Source organism: Oncorhynchus masou, chromosome 10 (assembly GCF_036934945.1).
Source record: "Oncorhynchus masou masou isolate Uvic2021 chromosome 10, UVic_Omas_1.1, whole genome shotgun sequence".
Taxonomy (NCBI): Eukaryota; Metazoa; Chordata; class Actinopteri; order Salmoniformes; family Salmonidae; genus Oncorhynchus; species Oncorhynchus masou.
This window is the reverse complement of record NC_088221.1, coordinates 21,790,273-21,809,377: the sequence shown is the minus strand read 5'-3', so window position 1 is coordinate 21,809,377 and position 19,105 is coordinate 21,790,273.

The following is a 19,105-nucleotide window of genomic DNA, read 5'->3' as shown; positions in this document are numbered from 1 at the left end:
AGGACAAATGTACAGTGCCTTGCGAAAGTATTCGGCCCCCTTGAACTTTGCGACCTTTTGCCACATTTCAGGCTTCAAACATAAAGATATAAAACTGTATTTTTTTGTGAAGAATCAACAACAAGTGGGACACAATCATGAAGTGGATCGACATTTATTGGATATTTCAAACTTTTTTAACAAATCAAAAACTGAAAAATTGGGCATGCAAAATTATTCAGCCCCTTTACTTTCAGTGCAGCAAACTCTCTCCAGAAGTTCAGTGAGGATCTCTGAATGATCCAATGTTGACCTAAATGACTAATGATGATAAATACACTCCACCTGTGTGTAATCAAGTCTCCGTATAAATGCACCTGCACTGTGATAGTCTCAGAGGTCCGTTAAAAGCGCAGAGAGCATCATGAAGAACAAGGAACACACCAGGCAGGTCCGAGATACTGTTGTGAAGAAGTTTAAAGCCAGATTTGGATATAAAAAGATTTTCCAAGCTTTAAACATCCCAAGGAGCCCTGTGCAAGCGATAATATTGAAATGGAAGGAGTATCAGACCACTGCAAATCTACCAAGACCTGGCCTTCCCTCTAAACTCTCAGCTCATACAAGGAGAAGACTGATCAGAGATGCAGCCAAGAGGCCCATGATCACTCTGGATGAACTGCAGATATCTAAAGCTGAGGTGGGAGACTCTTTCCATTGGACAACAATCAGTCAAATATATTGCACAAATCTGGCCTTTATGGAAGAGTGGCAAGAAGAAAGCCATTTCTTAAAGATATCCATAAAAAGTGTCGTTTAAAGTTTGCCACAAGCCACCTGGGAGACACACCAAACATGTGGAAGAAGGTGCTCTGGTCAGATGAAACCAAAATTGAACTTTTTGGCAACAATGCAAAACGTTATGTTTGGCGTAAAAGCAACACAGCTCATCACCCTGAACACACCATACCCACTGTCAAACATGGTGGTGGCAGCATCATGGTTTGGGCCTGCTTTTCTTCAGCAGGGACAGGGAAGATGGTTAAAATTGATGGGAAGATGGATGGAGCCAAATACAGGACCATTCTGGAAGAAAACCTGATGGAGTCTGCAAAAGACCTGAGACTGGGATGGAGATTTGTCTTCCAACAAGACAATGATCCAAAACATAAAGCAAAATCTACAATGGAATGGTTAAAAAAACTAAACATATCCAGGTGTTAGAATGGCCAAGTCAAAGTCCAGACCTGAATCCAATCCAGAGAATCTGTGGAAAGAACTGAAAACTGCTGTTCACAAATGCTCTCCATCCATCCAACCTCACTGAGCTTTACCAGAGCTGTTTTGCAAGGAGGAATGGGAAAAAATTTCAGTCTCTCGATGTGCAAAACTGATAGAGACATACCCCAAGTGAAAAGGTGGTGCTACAAAGTATTAATACTGGGGGCTGAATAATCACCAATTTTTTTCAGGTGTCTCCTTATATTTAATCAGAGGAATGTCCGTCCCCCAAGGTGTCTGCTTGTGACGCAGATCATTGAAATTGGTGCGCAAAATTGGCAGCTGCCAGTATTTTTCCATTTGTTAAAAAGTTTAAAATATCCAATAAATGTCGTTCCACTTCATGATTGTGTCCCACTTGTTGATTCTTCACAAAAAAAATACAGTTTTATATCTTTATGTTTGAAGCCTGAAATGTGGCAAAAGGTCGCAAAGTTCAAGGGGGCCGAATACTTTCGCAAGGCACTGTATTTCTTGCCACCCTTTCTGAAACTGACTGCAGCTATATATGTTAAGTGTTACAGTGATTTCACATGCTGTGGTAGCTGATGTGTATAGTGTGATAGAGTCATCACACAGGCTTTACTCAGAGCCAGTGGCAGGTCATTAGTAAATATTGAAGAAAGTAAGGGGCCTATATAGCAAGGGATGTAAATCTATAACACATATTTTTCCAGCAGCAGATTATGATCGATAATGTCAAAAGCTGCACTGAAGTCTAACAAAACAGCTCCCACAATCTTTTATTATCAATTTCTCTCAGCCAATCATCACTAATTTGTGTAAGTGCTGCATATGTTGAATGCCCTTTCCTAGAAGTGTGCTGAAAATCTGTTGTTAATTTGTTTACTGTGAAATAGAAATGTATCTGGTCAAACACCATTTCTTCCTACAAGTTTACTAAGGGTTGGTAACCGGCTGATTGGACATCTGTTTGAGCCAGTAATGGGTGCTTTGCTATTCTTGGGTAGTGGAATTCCTTTAGCCTCCCTCCAGGCCTGAGGGCACACATTTTCCTGTAGACATAGAGGAGATGACAAATAGGAGTGGCAATATCGTCCGCTATCAACCTCAGTCATTTTCCATCCAAGTTGTCAGACCCAGGTGGTGTGTCATTGTTGATAGTCAACAATATTTTTTTCACAGTTTGCCTTTTTGCCCAAAATGTCATTTAAGGTGGTCCAAAGCTTTTCTCTATCATTCTTTATATAATTTCTATTTGGATCATAATACAGTTTCTTCTGCTTTTTGTTCGTTTTAGTCAGATGATTTCTCAATTTACAGTACGTTTGCCAATCGGCTGTGCAGCCAGACTTATCTGCCATTCCTTTTGCATCATCCCTCTCAACCAAACATTTTTTCAATTCCTCATCAATCCACATCTATTTAACAGTTTTTATAGTCATTTTCTTAATGGGTGCATGATTATAAGTAACTGGAATGAGCAATTTCATAAATGTGTCAGCGTCGGGATGATCCTAATTACACACCACAGACCAGCAAATATTCTTTACATCTTCAACATAGCAATCACTACAAAACTAATTGTATGACATCTTATACACTATATTAGGCTCCGCCTTTGGAACTCTGGTATTCCTATATTTATTTTATTGTATTTTTTTTTATGTAACCTTTATTTAACTAGGCAAGTCAGATAAGAACAAATTATTCCACTGATTTGTTCCCTCTCCTTGTTCGGGCGGCGTTCGGCAGTCGACGTCGCCGACCTTCTAGCCATCGCCGATCCACTTTTCATTTTCCATTGGTTTTGTCTTGTCTTCCATCACACCTGGTTCCAATTCCATCAATTACATGTTGTGTATTTAACCCTCTGTCCCCCCCCATGTCCTTGTCCGTAATGGTTTCTTGTAGTGCTTGTGCACGGTATGCTGGTGATTACCGGGTTTCGTTTGACCCATTTCATGTATTACTCTGTTGATGGTGGTTTATGTTTATTAAACGATACCGTTGTAAATTAGTTTTCGCTCTCCTGCGCCTGACTTCTCTCCTGCCAGTACGCACCTCATTACAGGAACAGTGGGTTAACTGCCTTGTTCAGGGGCAGAACAACATATTTTTACCTTGTCAGCTCAGGAATTTGATCGAGCAACCTTTCGGTTACTAGCCCAATGCTCTAACCACTAGGCTACCTGCCACCCCAAAGTATATATGGTTACTATATTATGATCACTACATCCAATGGATTTGGATAATGAGTTATAGCAGATTTCTGCAGCATTATTAAAGATGTGATCAATACATGTGGATGAGTTCATTCCTGTGCTGATTGTAAATACCCTGGTAGGTTGACTGGTAACCTGAACCAGGTTGCAATCACTGGTTAGTTTGAAGCTTTTTCTTGAGTGGGCAGCTTGATTTAAGCCTGTCAGTATTTAGGTAACCAAGAAAATATACCTCTCTGTTGATATCACATACACATATCATCCAGATACTGAGTGTGTGACCCTGTTTGTGTGAGTATCCCTAACCTTGCCAACAGACAAAAGGAACTGTGATTGGATCAGTGGTTCACCAATCAGGGCCTCCATGGGCTTAGCCGCAGTAACAAGACGTGATGTGTAATTCAACTTTTTGAGGGGATAATGTTTTTTTTGAGACCATCCTGACAAATGATACACAGAAATCTTCTTGCAGCATTCTTATGAAACGTGTCTAGAAAATTAATATGTTATACTCTGAGAACATGGCAGCCATGTTCTATGTATGTTTGGTGGGACGTTGATGAAATATTCTCCTAACCCTCAGAAAACTGGGCACATTAATGTTCTTGCAACGTCTCTAAAAACACGTCTGGAACATTAATGTATATTCTGTGAACACTGTAACCACGTTCTAGATAAGTTCTGTTTGACATTTAAAGGAACGTTCTCCTAACTTTAATACCGAAAAAGGTTTGCAGAAGGTTTTTGCTAACATAGATAGAATGTTCCCCTAACTAACGGAAAACTGGACACTCAAACATCATTAACATTACAAAAACATTCTCTCTCCCCAGAATTGTTAGCTGAGTATATTCCAGTGGACTCACTCACTCACTCACTCACTCTGTCTTCTGTTAATCGGAATGTCTATCGTCTCCCGCTCTAACAATTCTCCAGAATTACATTTAAATATGCTTTATTTGACAAAGAGAAGACCAAAATCACCTCACTCCCCAACCCTCTGTGTGTTGAAACGTATCTATAGCAGAACAGCAATCATCAAATGCTCAAATACATTTATAGAACTTTATTGCCTTTGTACCTGACTTGCATATCTTAGACCACCTTTTGCAAAACTTTAAATGCATATGTCGTCAGTGAAATCAAAGTATTTTGTTCACAGAATATTAAAGAGATTCTCCGGTAATTTTGTAATACTTTTTAGCCAGTAGTTCTGAAAGTATTCCCAAAAATTGTCGCTTTCAAACTAGGGATTTCGTGGCCAATTGAAGTAAAACAGTAATTTTGCTCGTAGGTAATGCATGTATTTTTGAATGTTTGAACTAACACATCCAGCCCAAAGCGGAAGGTTTAAAAAATACTTAGTAGTCGCATGAGTTCTAGAGCATATCTTTAACCACGTATTAACATATTGTTTTCATCAGAAGAGAAATGTGTGCAATTGTATTCACTGTTTCCAGCAATCACTGAATAACTAAATACTAGTGCACAAAAGTCTAAATCACTACATCAGTGTCATGCCATGTACAATATAGCCAAAGATCTACCCACTGGGCACACAATGGTTGAATCAACGTTTTTTCCACATAATTTCAATGAAATTACATTGAACCAACGTGGAATAGACGTCTATGCCCAGTGGATAGGCAGTGGGGATTCTCAAATTTATATGATTTTAAAAAAATATTGTGGATTTGCAGAGAATGAAGTTGGGTTACTTCTAAATCAGTTTCTGGGCTACTCCTAAGTCATCAACTCAAACATTGTGACCTTACATTTTAGAGCTTTGCTTTGGTGTGGATTGAGGCCTATACATTCATATCAGTTTCCTTCTTTCAATTGTGGATTTTGTTTCTGTGTGGCTATAGAAAATCTACAAAACAATGAGCAAACCTGCAAATGTATTGAATACATGAAACAGGATTCTGATGATATGAATCCGGTGCACAATGTGCTTTTTTTAAATGGTCTTTTTTTTTTACAGTTTATCTTAATTGCGCACAAGCATTTTTTGGAACAATGTTGTTGATTTTCTAAGCAAGACACATAAAACTGGCATTTTGAAAAACTGTGAATGCGTTTTCAACATGTAGTTGCCTTCTCAAAACATAAATACATTCCTCAAAACTATATTATACACATGCAAACAAAAATGTGTCATTCTGATACACACACAGTGCTTTCAACATACCTATTTGACAGACATGACTACATTGTGTATGTTTAAATACACAGTAATTATTATTCTACATGTTCTAGCCTGGGATTTGAACTCATAACCTCTTAGTTCACGACATTCTGATCTTTCTGCTACACCACCATGTCGGTGTCAGAAACTGATTTCACCTGTGTCCCTACACTTTGGACTTCAAAGTTGATTTCACCTGTATCCCTACACTTTGGACTTCAAAGTAAATCTCAGCTTTGATAAAAATACACTCAAGAAAAACGATTATTTAATAAATATCATTAAAAAATAATAATATGCACCACCAACATTAGACAACTATACAGAAATAACTGAAATTGCTTAAATAATTACATTAAATCAATGATGAGAGAATAATCAGAATAACTGATAACTAGTGATAGCAGTGCAGATGGCACTCTTTTTGTGCAGAGATTATGGGTAATTCATGTGTAGGGAAATGCTACCGACCCTCTGGCATGCAGAAAGATTAGCGTACCCCATATCCAAATGTTGTGAGGTCATAATTTAGCTGAACAGATACATTTTAAAACATGTGATCATATGTGAAGTGTTTCAAAAACCCCAGATTTTCACATGTGAAAGGTGAAGTGTTCCAAAAACATGCTTTCACATGTGAAATGTCACGTGAAGTGTTCCAAAAACACGTTTTCACATGCACACTGTGCCCAGCCTTCGCACGCTAACCAACCCGAGGTAGCCTGCCTTGTTCTCATTTTGCTCATCTGCGCAGCACCTTCAGCATTCAGTTGCTAAAATGACTTGCACGATTTTAGGCTTTATTAGTTGAGTGACAACCTATGTAATTTCCTCGGTTATTGTTATCTATGCACTGTTGAAAATAGTGTTTTACTGGAATAAAAGTAAGCTACCAGAGACGCAACTCTCATCTGGCTACACCTGCTGAACTAGGTTTACGTTGGATTTTATTTCGATTGTTCAGGTTCACCATCAGACGTAGATTTGCTTCAAACAATCAGGGTGTATGGGCATTTTTAGATATACAGGGTAAATTGGATAATTTCATAACGAGGACAGCAATCATATTGCGTGGCGCACTGCATGGCCAAAGCTGTAGGAGAAAAGAAGTTCCCTCGAAACTTCCAAACGCTCAAAAACCATTTGATTTTGAGATGGGTGTGAAATCTGAATTTGTGCTCCATATTCATTGGCTATGTCAAAGCTAAATTGTAAACGATACATTACTAGCTCAAACACCTAAAGCTGCACTATGTCACTTTTTGGGCGACCTAACCAGTGGTGGAAAAAGTACAAAATGTTCATACTTGAGTAAAACGTAAGATACCTTTTGTAGAAAATAACTCAAGTAAAAGTGAAAGTCACCCAGTAAAATATTACTTGAGTAAAAGTCAACAAGTATTTGGTTTTAAAAATCCTTAAGTATCAAAAGTAAATGTAATTGCTAAAATATACTTAAGTATCAAATTCCTTATATTAGCCAAACCAGACAGCACGGTTTTCATTATTTAATTTTATTCACGGATAGCCAGGGGCACACTACAACACTCAGACATAATTTACAAACGCTGCGTTCGTGTTCAGTGAGTCAGCCAGAGCATATGCAGCAGGGACGACCAGGGATATTTTATTGATAAGTGTGTGAATTGGACAAGTTTCCTGACCTGCATCAAAATGTAACAAGTACTTTTGGATGTCAGAGAAATGTAATTTATAGATTTGTCATTCTCATTGAAAGCAAGTCTAAGAAGTGGTAGATCTGTTCTACAGTTTGTGTGCTATTTCTATGCTTTCCATTTTTAAGTTTTTGGTCTTTTACTTTTGGTTTTGTACACCAGCTTCAAACAGCTGAAAATACAGTATTTTTGGTTATGTAAAATATATTTCACAGCGGTTTAGATGGTACAATGATTCCAGTGGAGGCTGCTCATAATAATGATTGGAACGGATCAAAGGGAATGGCATTAAACATATGGGAATCATGTGTTTTTGATGTATTTTCTACCATTTATACCTGCCCATCATCCCCAATTAAGGTGCCACCAACCTCCTGTGAATGATTCTCTACACCCTTCAAACTCAACCCTGGACCTCGAAGCCAGTTTCACTGCGTTTTTTCATTGTTACCCTCTAACATTGAATGATTTAGACCTGGGACACCAGGTGGGTCAATTAATTATCATGTAGAACAGAAAGCCAGCAGGCCTCATGGGGTAAGAGTTGAATACCCCTGCTCTACACTATACTTGCTTGTTCAAATCAAATCGTATTGGTCACATACACGGTGTAGCGACATTCTTGTGTTCCTAGCTCCAACAATACAGTAATATCTAACAATTCACAACAATACACACAAATCTAAAAGTAAAAGAATGGAATTAAGAAAAATATAAATATTAGGATGAGCAATGTCGGAATGGCTTTGACTACAGTAGAATAGTATACAGTATATACAGTACATATGAAATGAGTAAAGCAGCATGTAAACATTATTAAAGTAACTAGTGTTTTCAACCCAATGTCACTCTCCTTTTCTCCCACTGGGCTTGAGACACAGTGGGATGTAGTGGAGGGGTTAGAGTGCCAGTGAATCATCTACTAGAAAACTATGCCGCCTCCTCCCCCTTTCCCTCATCCATCCCCCTCTTATCCCCCCCCCCCCTCCCTCCTCACCCTCCTCCCTACACAAAGGCTGGTGGTGCAGCTCTGATCCAATCTGACCAGACAACTCTGGGGACAGAGGACACACAGCCAGGACGATCTCAACACTCAGGGCACATACACACACGTACACACGCATGCAAAGGTCACAGTGTGACTGACTGTGTAACTGAATGAGTGACTGATAGAGAGAGAGAGTGCCATGGAGACAACACTTTTCACAGACACAGAGGTCACACTCAGAGTGATGAAGGAGGGAAGAGAGGTTGGAGAGGGGGTGAGAGAGGGAGAGACCCTCCACTGGGACCACAGTCGTAATCAATGGGAAAGAGGGATGAGGAGGGGGATGGAGAGAAAGAGAAGAATGCAGTCATGAGGGAGGTTACAATCAAAAGGAGAGATGGATGGAGGAGGAGGAGGAGAGAGAGAGATGAAAAATCAAAAAGAGAAGTTTAGAGTCGAGTTGTGAATTTCTTTACTTCCTGTAATCAGGGAAAGCGCTCTCTCTCATCAGATGCCCTGAGGTAGACCCACCCTCTCCTTTAATCACAGAGTCAGACAGAGGGGGAGGAGAGAGAGAAAGAGAGAGAGGGGCAGTTAGCCATCAAGGTTAGACAAAACTTCTCTCTCTTCTCCACTACTCTCAACTTCTCCTTGTGTTTCCTCTACTGTCTTTGAATGGGGCACATGGCCGTGAACTAGTGACACATTTTAATGCCAGGTGTAACTACGACTTGCCCAGTTATGATTGTAATCTGATCATCTGTAGTCGTATCTGTTCATCGCAGTCAGGTATAAGCAGGATATGTTCTGACATCCTCACAGCTCTCTCCGTCGCCCAACTCCCAACCATTTGTTACCTAAAAATCTATTTCTCCCAACCGAGCATTTGGAAGGATTAGGGGGGCCATCTCCAATAATACACCAGAATTGTGTAATCTGCCGAACACACCAAAACTTCCCTGTTTGATGTCATGGCTCTTTTAATTTCCTAAAACGGCAGATCTGTTGCTACCTCGTGATCCTTGTGCATTACATAATTGAGGTAGAACTGCTGAAGAAACTGGATATGTAAAAATTAAAAATTGTGTTTATCTTACTATGATATCCCTGACAGTTTTATGGATTCATCATTGTTTGGTTAAAGTACCATTATGTGGCTGGCTGAGTGTAAGCCTCTTTGTCTGTTTGTCTGTGAGACTGGCCTGTTTATTCACTTGATGAATATTCATCTGGTTTGTTGTGGAAAATTTGATCCAAAGATTAAGGCGGAGACTATTTAATTATATAATAGAAAAACCTGTAATGCAAGCAGCTGCAGGGGAGATCTGCCTCTCAAGTCTACAGTTAGCAGCACATGTCATAAACCCAATTCCTCAAATAGAAATACAAGTGAATGGCATGAGGCACGGACACACTGGTAGCGTTTGCCGCCCGCGAGTACTTAGCCCCTCTGAATACAGTGCCGGACGTAATTTCAGAACAGAGTGCAAACTGATTCAACATGTAGAAACAGTCTAGAACAAACTGCGCTGAATGAACGGCAGACCCTCATTCGGTGAGATGGGTTTTCTCCTTAATGAAAGATTTGTATCCACAACTAAATGGCTGGCATACACATCTTACAACCTATACACATCTTTTGTGTCTTTTAGATATGTTTGTCAGATGTTACTATGGAATACTGAAGTATAATCACAAGCATTTCATACGTGTCAAAGGCTTCTATTGACAATTACAGTTGATGCAGAGAGTCAATATTTGCAGTGTTGACCCTTCTTTTTCAAGGCCTCTGCAATCCGCCCTGGCATGCTGTCAATTAACTTCTGGGCCACATTTTTTTCTTTTTTACCTTTATTGAACTAGGCAAGTCAGTTAAGAACAAATTCTTATTTTCAATGAAGGCTTAGGAACAGTGGGTTAACTGCCTTGTTCAGGGGAAACAGATGCCTCACAAGTCCTCGGGGAATTGAACCTGCAACCTTTCGGTTACTAGTCCAACGTCCAACGCTCTAACCACTAGGCTATCCTGCCGCCCTGACTGATGGCAGCCCATTCTTGCAAAATCAATGCTTGGAGTTTGTCAGAATTTGTGGGTTTTTGTTTGTCACCCCGCCTTGAGGATTGACCACAAGTTCTCAACGGCATTAAGGCCTGGGGAATGTCCTGGCCATGGACCCAAAATATCAATGTTATGCTCCCTGAGCCACTTAGCCACTTTTGCCTTATGGCAAGGTGCTCCATCATGCGGCAGTGTAGCCTAGTGGTTAGAGCATTGGACTAGTAACCGAAAGGTTGCAAGTTCAAATCCCTGAGCTGACAAGGTACAAAATCTGTCGTTCTGCCCCTGAACAGGCAGTAAACCCACTGTTCCTAGGCCGTCATTGAAAATAAGAATTTGTTCTTAACTGACTTGCCTAGTTAAATAAAGGTACACTATGCTGGAAAAGGTATTGTTCGTCACCAAACTGTTCCTGGATGGTTGGGAGAAGTTGCTCTCGGAGGATGTGTTTTGAATGTCGTTTTCCACTCGTCCCCCTCTCTGATGCGGACCAGATGGTAGGAAGGTCGAGTTTGGTGAATACCGTGGCACCATGGAGGGGGGCAAAAGCAGAACTGTTGAGTGGCAAGGGGTACTTGTTCTTCACAGTGATGTTATTCAGCCCACGGAAGTCTATCCACAACCTGAGAAGTGGAGGGGAGCGTGGCAGGAGCAGATGTAACAGCAACTTTGGGATGATGGTCTTCTAGGCAGAGTTCCTCTGTCCAGTGTCTGTGTTATTTTGCCCATCTTAATCTTTTCTTTTTATTGAGATATGGCTTTTTCTTTGCAACTCTACCTTGAAGGCCAGCATTCCAGAGTCGCCTCTTCACTGTTGACATTGAGCCTGGTGTTTTGTGAGTACTATTTAATGAAGCTGCCAGTTGAGGACTTGTGAGGCATCTGTTTCTCAAACTAGACACTGTAATGTACTTGTTCTCTTGCTCAGTTGTGCACTGGGGCCTCCCACCTTTTCTATTTTTGTTATGCGCTGTTCTGTGAAGGGAGTAGTACACAGCGTTGTAATAGATCTTCAGTTTCTTGGCAATTTCTCGCATGGAATAGCCTTCATTTCTCAGAACAAGAATAGACTGCAGAGTTTCAGTAGAAAGTTCTTTGTTTCTGGCCATCTTGAGCCTGTAATCGAACCCACAAATGCTGATGCTCCAGATACTCAACTAGTCTGAAGGAGGCCAGTTTTATTCCTTCTTTAATCAGAATAACTTTTCAGCTGTGCTAACATAATTGCAAAAGGGTTTTCTAATGATCAATTAGCCTTTTAAAATGATAAACTTGGATTAGCTAACACAATGTGCCATTGGAACACAGAAGTGATGGTTGCTGATAATTGGCCTCTGTACTCCTATGTAGAAATTCCATAAAAAATCAGCCGTTTCTAGCTACAATAGTCATTTACAACATTAACAATGTCTACACTGTATTTCTGATAAATTTGATGTTATTGTAATTGTTACGTTCTTACCTTTTACCTTAGTTCTTTTATTATGTCTTTGTTTTAGTATGGTCAGGGCGTGAGTTGGGTGGGTTGTCTATGTTCCCTTTTCTATGTTTTGGGATTTCTGTGTTTGGCCTAGTATGGTTCTTAATCAGAGGCAGCTGTTTATCATTGTACCTGATTGAGAACCATATTTAGGTAGCCTGGTTATACTTTTGAGTTGTGGGTGATTATTTTCAGTGTTATTGTTTGTTACCACACGGGACCATTTTGTTTGTTTCACTTTGTTATTTTGTATTTTTGTAGTGTTCAGTTTGTCTTATTAAAATGGACACTTACCACGCTGCATATTGGTCCGACCTCTCTTACTCCTCATCAGAGGAAGACGACGAACGTTAAAGAATCACCCACCACCAAAGGACCAAGCAGCGTGTTAAAGGGCAGCAGCAGCGATCGCAGGACTCCTGGACATGGGAGGAGATTCTGGACGGAAAGGGACGGACGGAAAGGGACCCTGGGCACAGGCTGGAAAATATCGCCGCCCCAAGGCTGAGCTGGAGGCAGCAAAAGCCGAGAGGCGGAGGCGGTGGCATGAGGAGGCCGCGCGGCAGCGCGGCTGGAAGCCCGAGAGGCAGCCCCAAAAAATTCTTCAGGGGGGGCACACGGGGAGTGTGGCGAAGTCAGGTAGGAGACCTGCGCCAACTCCCCGTGCTTACCGTGGAGAGAGAGGGACCGGGCAGGCACCATGTTATGCCGTGAGGCGCACGTTGTCCCCGGTGTGCAGCCATAGCCCGGTGCGATACATAGCAGCGCCTCATATCGTCCGGGCTAGAGTGGGCATCGAGCCAGGTTCCATGAAGCCGGCTCAGTGCATCTGGTCTCCAGTGTATCTCCTCAGGCGGGGGACATGGCACCAGCCTTACGCATGGTGTCCCCGGTTCGCCAGCACAGCCCAGTGCGGGCTATTCCACCTCGCCACAAGGGCCTGGCTATGGGGAGCATTCAACCAGGTAAGGTTGGGCAGGCTCGAGTGCTCCAGTGCACCTTCATGGTCTGGTCTATCCGGTGCCACCTCCACGCACCAGCCCTCCGGTGGCAGCCCCCCGCACCAGGCTATCTCCCCGCCTCCTTCTTACAGGCGCTCCCGCCTGCTCAGCGCTGCCAGAGTCTCCCGTCTGTCCTGAGCTGCCGGAGTCTCCCGTCTGTCCTGAGCTGCAGAGTCTCCCGTCTGTCCTGAGCTGCCGGAGTCTCCCGTCTGTCCTGAGCTGCCGGAGTCTCACGTCTGTCCTGAGCTGCCGGAGTCTCACGTCTGTCCTGAGCTGCCGGAGTCTCCCGTCTGTCCTGAGCTGCCGGAGTCTCCCGTCTGTCCTGAGCCGCCGGAGTCTCCCGTCTGTCCTGAGCCGCCGGAGCCGCCCGTCTGGCTGGAGCCACCCGTCTGTCCTGAGCCGCCGGAGCCGCCCGTCTGTCCTGAGCCGCCGGAGCCGCCCGTCTGTCCTGAGCCGCCGGAGCCGCCCGTCTGTCCTGAGCCGCCGGAGCCGCCCGTCTGTCCTGAGCCGCCGGAGCCGCCCGTCTGTCCTGAGCCGCCGGAGCCGCCCGTCTGTCCTGAGCCGCCGGAGCCGCCCTTCACTCCGGAGCCGCCGGAATCGCCCTTCACTCCGGAGCTGCCGGAGTCTCCCGTATGTCCGCTGCTACCGGAATCTTCCGTCCATTCGGGACCCATGGCTTGTGTCCCCAGTCCGAGGTTGTGGCGAGGATCGCCGTGTTAAAGAGGCCACGGAGGCGGGTAAAGAGGCGGAGAAGGACTATGGTGGAGTGGGGTCCACGTCCCATGCCAGAGCCGCCACCGCGGACGGACACCCACCCACTTAGGTTTTGCGGCCGGAGTCCGCACCTTTAGGGGGGGTACTGTCACGTTCTGACCTTAGTTCTTTTATTATGTCTTTGTTTTAGTATGGTTAGGGCATGATTTGGTTGTGGGTTGTCTATGTTCCTTTTTCTATGTTTTGGGATTTCTGTGTTTGGCCTGGCATGGTTCTCAGAGGCAGCTGTTTATCGTTGTCTGTGATTGAGAACCATATTTAGGTAGCCTGGTTTCACTTTTGAGTTGTGGGTGATTATTTTCCGTGTTAGTGTTTGTTACCACACGGGACCGTTTCGTTTGTTTCACTTTGTTGTTTTGTATTTTTGTAGTGTTTAGTTTGTCTTATTAAAATGAACACTTACCACGCTGAAAATTGGTCTGACCTCTCTTACTCCTCATCAGAGGAAGACGACGAGCGTTACAGTAATGGACAAAAAATGTGATTTTCTTTCAAAAACAAGAATTTTTAAGTGTCCCCAAACTTTTGAACGGTAGTGTATATGTATATTTTTTTCATCCCCTTTATTGGATCAAGACTCCACACTACAGTACATCACCATTCAGCACTCATTTGTTATGCTCAAATATGAAAACACATGGTAAAGAGGATTTTTTAAAACTCCAGATCTCCCTCATCGACAGAGCACAATGCCCCCCGAAGGCCCCTTGTACCAATGACGGTTCCCCACCAGCCTCTAAAATGCATACTTAACCCTCAGCCTTGATACCAGCATCCCCTTGGGCATGCCCACCACATCCACAGACCCCTGTCCCTGTATGCAATTTTACTTGGTCTTCCAGATAGCTAGCTTGGCTGCCCCTGATATGAAGTTGAGTAGGACTACCACTCCCCTGAGCCTAAAACTATACTTCGGTCTAAAAGAGAACAGCCAGGAAGAGAAGACCTCTTCCAAGGCAGAAAACCAGCTGGTTAATGGTCTAAACAGCCCCTCCACTCTGGGACATTGTACAAAAAGATGCGCTGACTCGGGACAGAATGGACAACCCTCCCCAACGCTAGGATCTAGGTGCACCAGATGTCAGTTGGTGGCTATCACCCCATGTATTATCCTCCATTGGAGGTCAGCTGTCGGTTTATCAATTGGCAGCTTATATAGAGACCGCCAGCAGCCTTTCGGGGATGCACCTTTCCTCCCATTGCCGTGAACTCCCCTAGTTCTGGGGTCTTGAATGGCAGCAGCAGCCCATCACCCTCCTGCACCACCCCCGCAGCTGGGTGACGTCATTCAGAGTAGGGACAACGTAAGCTTGGCTCTTCTTCTATTGGTCAGCGTGTGTGTGTTATTGGACACTTATGCCTGATAAGTTGCTGGCAAGGATTCAGAGACCTCTGTTACCAACTGCTTCAGCAGGCTAAATCTTCCACTTCTGAAGACTTGACAAGATTGGGTTTAAGCAATATGGTAATTGCTACACCTTGCCTTCTGATTAGCTGGGTGGAATCTTCTCCATATTGTTTACACCTTGACACCGACAAGGTTTCATGGTTCCTTGAGGTTTCATGAGATGTTGTGGAAATTCATATTTGTGTCATTCTCAAAACTTTTGACCATGATTGTATAATATTTCTCTATCCTGGCTCTCTCTCTCTATCCTATCACTTTCTTGCTCAGTCTCTTCTCTCTCTCGGGAGGATAAGTTAAAAGCACATTACTGGGGCTACCTGAGAGCTGAGGATTCTTGCGGAATGTTAAACATCTTATCAAATGGCACTCCGCATGACATCCCAGGGCCCTAGACACTGCTGGTCAGAGGTTGGCATAGGCATTTCTGTCATCTGTTCAACTTTATTTTCAAGATTAGCTTTTAAAATATTATTCCAAATGAAGGGGAATTCATTTTTAACACGTTACAACACACGTGCGCACACACTGTCTCACCACTTGGTTTTTCATCTCAAATCCGACTGTGTTGTAAGTCTTCATATACAGGCCCAGCCGTGGGTGAAGCTTGTAATGATTCGTTTGGGACGCCTGGATCAATATGTTAGCTGAGCTCCATATCGGCAGCTGGGGAGATGGTTTGTGTGTGTTTTCTGATCAGGCGCAACGGAGCAGGAGTTATGACTCAGATGCACTGCAGCATTAAATACCCTGTACACACACACACACACGCACACACGCACACACGCACACACGCACACACTCCCCACTCCCCTGAACTGAACTCAAACATGGTCCACAGTGCTGAGTCAGAGGCCAGAATAACATTGTTCTCTTTTGAACAACAAAATATAGTTTTTCCTGGTCTTTGTTCCGCCTGGTCCTATTGATAAAGTTTCAGAAAAAAGGCCCCTCTCAGAAGATTATATTACAGTCATTAGAAAGTGACAGACAAACTCTCTGTTCCCATTGTAACTGGCTAGCATGCATTTGTCCTTTAAAGAGCGACTGCCTTTAAAAAGCAACAAAGCAACAAATCCCTTTGAAAACGTCCTATGTGGCACCGATATGCGCCAGAAACAGTTATTCTAGTGTCAAAATTGACTACAAAGTGTAAATAGTATCATTTTGGTCATAAAGTCAGTCTCATATAAAATGGAGTTTGGATCATCCATGCGTCACACTGGGTACATGTGGAGGTTGGGCTTTGATTTAACGATGTCCAAGTTTGCCCACTAACATGGGGTGAACAGCTGCAGTGATTGCTCTCTATTCCAGCAGCTCTGACTGTTCACATAAGACAAAACGTTGCAAATTCTTTTACGCCTTAGTTAGATGTATAATTGTGCAACTAAAACATCCTCGGCCAAAACGTCAAAATGTATTACAGATTTCTTGAGTTTTCTTAGATTCGTTCTGGGGATTTTGAGGAACTGAAATAGGCTTCTCGTGGGAATAACAACATGAACTAAATAACCAAATGCGAAATCAGTCAGGAAACAGACCTCTAAGACTGAAATCTAAATTCTCGAATGAACAATAGAGAAACACGTGCCAATCAGTGTGTTCAGTGGCTCTTTTAGACTGATACTGTACAGTGGTAGCTCGGGTGGTAGAGCATGAAGCTTGCAATGCCAGGATAGTGGGTTTGATTACCCACATGTGCAAAATGTATGCATGCATGACTGCAAGTTGTTTTGGATAGAAAGCGTCTGCTTTCTAAATGGTAATCGAAACCAAAGCTGAGAACAGATACTGAGAAAAAATTGCCAAGCAGGTTAGTGAAACGGTCAAATTGTCACGACTTCCACCGAAGTGGGCTCCTCTCCTTGTTCAGGCGGCGTTCTGCGGTCGACGTCACCGGCTTTCTAGCCATCGCCGCTCCATTTTTCATATCTCCATTTGTCTTGTCTTGTTTCCATACACACCTGGTTTTCATTTCCCCAATCAATCTACTTGTATTTAACCCTCTGTTTCCCATCGTGTTTTGTGTGTAAATGTTGTTGTGGTGTCTTATTACGCACTTTACTTTTGTTATGTTCCGTGTTCTGAGCGCATTTGATTTATGTAGTGCTCTCGTTTTGGAACTAAAATAAAAGTGTGCCTGTTTACATCACTCTACTCTCCTGCACCTGACTTCACCTCTTATACACCCACTGACACAAATGGAATCAGAAACGCTTATCACTGGCTGACTACCTACAACCACAGACTATCTGCACTGACTATGCACACTCATAAACTCTGTCCAAACACCCAGACACTGTCGCACCCAGACACACTGGCATACTCACATACTGACGCTCACACGCTATCACCATGTACGTTGCTGCTACTATTTATTATATTTATTTAACCCTTATTTTACCAGGCAAGTTGACTGAGAACATGCTCTCATTTACAGCAACAAACTGGGGAATAGTTACATGGGAGAGGAGAGGGGAGAAAAATGAGCCAATTGGAAGCTGCAGAGTCACTTTAAACCCTGATTACACGCACATACAGTGCCTTCGGAAAGTATTCAGACCCCTTAACTTTTTACACATTTTGTTACATTACAGCCTTATTCTAAAATGTATTAAATACAAAACAAACTCAGCAATCTACAAACAATACCCCATAATCACAAAGCCAAAAAATGTCTGCAGCATTGAAGGTCCCCAAGAACACAGTGGCCTCCATCATTCTTAAATGGAAGATGTTTGGAACCACCAAGACTCTTCATAGAGCTGGCCACCCTGCCAAACTGAGCAATCGGAGGAGAAGGGCCTTGGTCAGGGAGGTGGCCAAGAACCTGATGGTCACTCTGACAGAACTCGAGAGTTCCTCTGTGGAGATGGAAGAAACTTCCATAAGGACAACCATCTCTGCAGCACTCCACCAATCAGGCCTTTATGGTAGAGTGTCCTGACGGAAGCCACTCCTGACTAAAAGGCACATGACAACCCGCTTGGAGTTTGCCAAAAGGCACCTTAAGACTCTCAGACCATGAGAAACAAGATTCTCTGGTCTGATGAAACCAAGATTGAACTCTTTGGCCTGAATGCTAAGCGTCACGTTTGGAGGAAACCTGGCATCATCCCTACGGTGAAGCATGGTGGCGGCAGCATAATACTGTGGGGGTGTTTTTCAGCGGCAGGGACTGGGAGACTAGTCAGGATCGAGGGGAAAATGAACAGAGCAAAGCACAGAGATCCTTGATGAAAACCTGCTCCAGAGCGCCCAGGACCTCAGACTGTGGCGAATGTTCCCCTTCCAACAGGACAACGACCCTAAGCACATAGCCAAGACCATGCAAGAGTGGCTTCGGGACAAGTCTCTGAATGTCCTTGAGTGGCTCAGCCAGAGCCTGGACTTGAACCCGATCGAACATCTATGGAGAGACCTGAAAATAGCTGTGCAGCAACGCTCTCCATCCGAACTGACAGAGCTTGAGAGGATCTGCAAAGAAGAATAGGAGAAACTCCCCAAATACCCAAGAAGTAAATGTGATATTTTTATTTTATAAATTAGCAAAACATCTAAAACCCTGTTTTTGCTTTGTAATTATGGGGTATTGATGAGGGGAAAAACTATTTTAATAAATTTTAGAATAAGGCTGTAATGTAACAATATTTGGAAAAAGTCAAGGGGTCTGAATACTTTCTAAAGGCACTGTAGCTACCTCGACTTTTACCAAGGATACCGGCTGTATCCTGTTCACGTGAGAAAAAAAAACGCAGATTTGATTTGACACACACAAACGCACGCGCGCACACACACACACACACACACAGTGTAGGAGTAGGACCTCCCCTGGCAGTATGAGAGGTCCTGTTAATGCAGTTTTAATGGGGCTCTGATGGCCTGTCGTCTAGCAGGGTTTAAATGTTTTAATGTTGCTATTTCTCACTCCACTACTTTCAGCCTGGGAGGAGTGGGACCAGGGAACAGCCTTGGGGTTAAAGAGCTCTAACTGGAACTATGAGCTATTATAGCTATCCATTCCTTTCCAAAAATGCTTAGAACTGGCTTAAAGGGATACTATGGGATTTTGGCAATGAGGGCCT